A 6,000-nucleotide genomic window follows, 5' to 3' on the forward strand; every position below is an offset into this window, starting at 1 on the left:
TTGGCCTATGAATACACTTTCCGCCAGAGGTTTAAGAAGATTAACCTCCACCCTAATCTTGGCCATACTTGGTCTAGTTCTTTCATAAGTTGCCGCATCTAGAACCAAAGGGGTTCCAACAGAGCTAAGAATTTGTTTAACATAATGCCATGTGTGCATGTGAAATGGCAATCCCGACAGTAGAACCCATGCTGGGGTAACAGGAAGGTCTTCCTCAGGCTTAAAATTAGAGGACCATTTTTGTGACCACATTTGCCGACCATCAATTTCAATTACCCTTTTAAACCATACCGTTTTCCAATCTTCCTCATTAAATAAATCGATGAAGACATTGTAATTTTCATAGACACCAATTCTGGCAGATCCTTTCAGCGTTATCTACTCCTTAAACCTTGACCTAATTCTATCAATTTGGGGTCGGGGTTTCAGAAATCGACCAACAATAGTATACTTACATTTTTCTGCCGTTATGCTATAATAATCTTTAGCCTTGAATATCACACTGTATTTCATTGTAAGTTGTATGCTTTACAATTACCTTATCTCTTTCATGGCGTATTTGGTTCAAATTAGAGGATGACGGAGCCGTGACCGATGTCGCATAAGAGATTTTCTTTTCAATTGCTTCAGAGGGTAGTGTCGCTCCCTCAAGAGGGATGTTTTGCTTCTCCTTACACGCCAGAAGTAGGTCTCCCGGCGGCTCCATCTGGTGGAGCGTGAAGAGACGCGCTGGACAATATAGTTGTTGGGTTAGCCGTTGGAGAGAGTGTTATTTTTGTAAGCACCCTTATAGTGCTACTTTAGTGGAGAGAATACTTGGTTTTGTTTAGTTATAAATTAAAATAGAATAATGTTGAAGCTGTACAATGCTATATATGTTCATAAATGGGATAACCAACAGATATCTCAGCAGAAACCCTAGTTCTTGGTAAGGCAAGTTCTAACAATTTCCAAAGGAACTGACACACATGCTCGCAGACCAATTAATTAAAAACATAGAGCTTCATTAATTAATGATTACCTCATCCCATCTAAAGGCACGGAGGTCGAGGCGAGATTTGAAACTTGTGCGTTTAGGATTTTAATTCTTTTAAGTTACTGAGTTCTAACTTAATAATTTGTATATATTTAATAATTTTTTAAGACAAATATAAAGTCTGAATCAAAAGTGTTGGGTTCGGCCGAACCCGTAGCCGAATGTCTGGCTCCGCCCCGCTGATTATCCTAACTCCAAAGACATTACGGATTAGTGCCAGAAATTAATTGAAGCTATAATATTAAAAGACAAGAGGAAATTAAAGAAACGTTACATAGATTTCTGCAGCACAAGATTTTTAATCTTTTAAACAGTTCTCTTTGGAAGTCCAACGTCTAAGAGAAAAAAAAAATCTTGAAAACATAGAACTTTAGAAGTAACATATATATTGAAATGTAAAGAATCTTTACGTTATCAATATATTTTATCTGTTGCGTTATTTTTCAGGTTACTAATTTCACTTGTTATGAACGATTATCTGTATTTATTTTTTAAATGCTCGATAATATTATTTTTTCTGATGGTGTAGAGAAGTAATAATTAATTTTAACAAACAAACAAACAAAACTCCGCAAGGAAATATGATATATATATATATAGCCCGACGTCGTGCCATGGCCAACCCGACATCGTGCCATGAACGCCCTGCGTTGTGCCATGGCGGCCTACCACGTCCGGTGTCGTGCCATGGCAACGCCCTGCCACGCCATTAATTTTTATTGTATAATTGGACAATGAGAAATTGGGACATCAATTTTATTTTTGTCCAGCGCAATTCTAGTTGCAAGAACTGAAAACGGAAGGGGGGAGAGAAAGAATCTGAGGGTAGATAAAGAAAGGCGTTAAATCAGAAACAAATTTGTATTTCTTATCTTTCGAAACTATAACCACTTTCAGATTAAAAAAATTCTTCATTTTGTTTCTTTCGGAACCATAGCCGTTAAGATAAAAGATAAGAAAACAATAGAAAAGAATCTTAATGCATAGATTAATGTACAATTGTGTGGATCTAGAAAAGACAGGAGAGAACTTTCTAAAGACTTTCTGGAGCGAATTAATTACTTAACGAAAAATTAAAGGAAGATATTTGAAGATAAAGGAATCTTTAAGCCTGACTATAACATGATTTAATTAGCAGCTGCTTCTGTTTCGGCTCTTCTTCAATCTGCCATTGTTTTCTGCTAACAGGAAACATAGTGTTTACCCGAAAAATCGGATAACATTGAATTTATATATGGTTCTAAGGGCAAGTAGATTCCTTTGATCTGAAAATAATAATACACGTATTTATGGTGCAAAAATAGAAGATGATGAACAAAGATATTTAGTGAGCTTTAGAAAGATAAACACAATGAATTCTTAATCCCAACGAAGGTGCCTTCTATTACAATCTATCTTGCCTTTTATAGCCAAGGATCACTACTTTATCTATAGCAACATGATGGAATAATACTACTAGTGGAGGACCCATGATGGTGTGTCTCCTCCTTAATTTCCGCAGAGATTCTCTCCTTTGGTGCGTTTGTAAAAGCTTTTTGTCTGCGAACTCGATACCGACTCGAGCTCGGTATCGGATCGGAACCTCAGCCTTGGTTTCGAGCTAGGTGATCACTTTCGGGCATCGATGTTCGGGACTTGTATCGGTCGATGCTACCTCGGTCGATTCGAACGCCCCGAGCTCGACGCCCCGAGCTCGGAATTCGTTCGAGGTCTTCGTGAAGATACCCCTTGATTGAAATGCCATCCTCGATCGATCTTCATGACCGAGGATCGGTTTTAACCGTATACAGATAGCCCCCTCGTTTCTTGGAAAGGAGATGACGAGAAACGATGTGATTTCCCTAAGGTTCGACCGCATCGATGATGACGCTTCTATCGGCTTTGACTATGACGTGCGTGATAGCTGTCCCATCGATTTTGTTTTATCGAGGCATTTAATGTGTGTCAGTCGATGGTCAGCCTCCGCTAGAAACGAATCGCCATGCCTTATAAATAGTTTTCCCATATAATGTTTTCCACTTTTGTGCTTCCTCTTTTCCCAAATTCCCTTTGATTAGTTTCTCTTATTTCGTTGCTTTAGTGCCGTTTATACCAGAGTTTCGGTGTTGTCCCCTCTTTCACCTTTCTTTGCGACTTTTTCTTCTCATATTAATGGCGAAAACTTTAAAAATCGTACCTCACAAGGAGAAAGCTTCTTCCTCACGGCCGTGTGACGATAAGGCGCCGACCGAGCCGTCCGTTCAAGATTATATTCCCAGCCCGTGTATTTTAAAAACTGATTTTAAGGTGGAGAACCCTTCGTCCGTTCCGGGTCGGTGTGAGCACGTATCGATGTATACGTGCTCTATAGCGGAGGTTCACCTCGAGGCCGTCAGAAAAGATTGCGGCTGGGGTTCTGAGATTGTGTTACAAATCCCCTCCTCCGATGAGAGCGTCACTACCTATGTGGAGGGATTTTTAAGTGTTTACACCTATCCCTTTACGTTGGGAGCTGTCGATCCCGTGATTTTTGATTTCTGCAGGAGATATCAGGTCACCCTCGGCCAAATTCATCCTTCCTTATGGCGTATAGTCATCTTATTGTGTTTCTTCTCTATCAAAGCCGGAGGGTTGGATTTTTCTCTGAACCACCTTATACGACTGTATCGGCCTCAGATTTATCGTGGACTTATTAGGCTATATCGTCGGGCATCGAAGGCTTTGATGTCGAGCATCGATGAAGATAAGGATCGAGGCTGGATGGGTCGATATATTCGAGTGAGGACTCGTGATCTTATCCCGGAGGAAAAGATGTCATTTCCTAAAAAATGAAACTTCGACCGTAAGTGATCCATGTTTGCTTTTCGTGTCTTTTTCCGTATTTGTTAATATTATTTTCTGATGTCCAGCTGCACCTTGGATGCCACAAGTTGTGCCTGATCTCGAGGATTGAGTTCGAAAGTTAGCCTCGACTTCATCCTATGCCGAACGCGCTTGGCGTGATTTGGCTAAAGGTAGATGGGAGGCCAAGAATCATGGTGAGGTTTGGTTCCTGTTTCCCTCGAGGTATATTCTGCGTTCATTTCGTTATCGATTTTTCCCTTGTATATAGGTGTAACTAGGGATGCCATTTTGCGGCCTTCGAGCGGTGATGAAGGAAACAAGCCCCCGGTCCTGGCACAGGGAAAAGAAAAGACACGAAGGGCTTCCTCTCGGCCGGAGGACCCTAAGCCCAAAACTTGAAAGGTGAGGAGAAACATCATTGCCCTTTCGATCGACTCGGTCCGTCGACTGAGGGAGGAAGAAGAAGAAGAAGAAGATAGCTCCTCGGCTTTGGTAGTCCGACCTACGGAGGCAGTCGAGGTTGCTAGAGCTGCTGAGCCAATGGTAGCCGTGCCCATCGGGGTTGGTTCCGAAGACCTAAGTCTCGATCGGAGTACTCCAAGTGATTTGCTCGGGGTAATGGTAATGGGTCATTCACCTTCCCTTCCGTCTTTTTCTGAGGAGGCGTTGAAGGAGGCTCGAGAGCTGAAGACTCCCGATATTGGTGTTGGCTCAGGTGCAGCGGATCCTTTTAAGGATTGTTTTACTGGTGTTGATGACAGTTCCGATATCGGTGATGCTTCTCTTTTGTTATAGGAAGCTCAGCGTTTTATTACTCGGGTAATGATTCTTCCATACTTGGCTTCTTTGTCCTTTTCCATACTTGACGGTTCCGATATCGGTGATCCTTTTTTGCTTTATTGGTGTTGATGACAGTTTCTAATTATGTAGGCCATCGGTAGGTTTCGAGTTGATCTTAGCCAGTGTGAGGCCGAACTCCGGAAGGTCCTAGGTGAAAGAGATGACCTTCGGCTTCTTTGTAGCAAAAAGGAGGAGGCTATAAAGGATCTTCAAGCGGATTTGGCTAAGGTTCGTGAAGAAAGGGTCGAGCTCGATTAGCAGGTGAGCCTCGTTCTGTTAAAGTATGGATTTGACTCGACTGTGGAAGTTAACCCTCCGTTGTCTCAGTTGCAGCAAAAGATCGAGAAGATCGGGCTACTTCGAGAGGAGGTCGATCAAATCCGGGCCGAATGTAACCAGTGGAAGGAGACTATTGACCGCCTGGCAGCGGAGAAATAAACCATCTTAACAAAGTTATTATCAGCCGACGTTCAGCTTCGAAACGTCAAGCAAAAGGTGTCGGTTCAGGCTAAGAAAATCGATGAGCTTGAGATACGACTTGCTGAGGCTAAGGCGGAGGTTGAGTCGTCGAAAGTTTTGGCGGATAAGTCTATTGCTGTATATCGATCTGATGCTGAGGCAGCTTAGGTGGAGGCCCGAGAAGCGGCAAAGATTGCTGATGCTCGAGCTCATTGGGTTGCCGAACTTGTTAAGTGTAGATCTCGGAGGGAGACCCTCGAGGAGATTCATGCTCGAGATTTCGATCTTACCGAAGAGGTAAGAAAGGCAAAAAAGCTTGAAGCGGAAGCTGAAGCCTTGGCTTCTGATGATGATGATGATGATAACGATGATGGTAGCAAAAGCGGGCCCGAGGGTGGGGAAGACCCCGACCCAGAAGCTTAGAGTCTAATTCTCATTATCTGTAAATTAATTACGTAGGCAATCTTGTATATATAGCAAGGTTGATTTTGATCGATCAGATTTGGAGTGACGTTTTGCTTGTTGAGTTGATGATAATGTGGTGGTTAACGTAAACTCTGAGTAAACGTAGCTTTTTCAATGTTTCAAATTCGATTGGGTCCTTGTTCGAACTCGGCAGCCCGTAGGCTTTAATATTTGAGTGTTTATTTTGAACTCGATATAGAAGTGGCCTGTGGGCTTAATATTCGAGTGTTTATTTTGAACTCGAGATAATGTGGTAGCCTGTAGGCTTAATATTCGAGTGAGTATTTCGAACTCGATGTTGAAGTAACCCGTAGGCTCAACGATCGACTGAGTATTTCGAACTTGATATAGAAGTAGCCCGTAGGCTTAATATTCGA

Source organism: Nicotiana tabacum, chromosome 19, assembly GCF_000715075.1.
Source record: "Nicotiana tabacum cultivar K326 chromosome 19, ASM71507v2, whole genome shotgun sequence".
In the NCBI taxonomy this organism is placed as follows: domain Eukaryota; kingdom Viridiplantae; phylum Streptophyta; class Magnoliopsida; order Solanales; family Solanaceae; genus Nicotiana; species Nicotiana tabacum.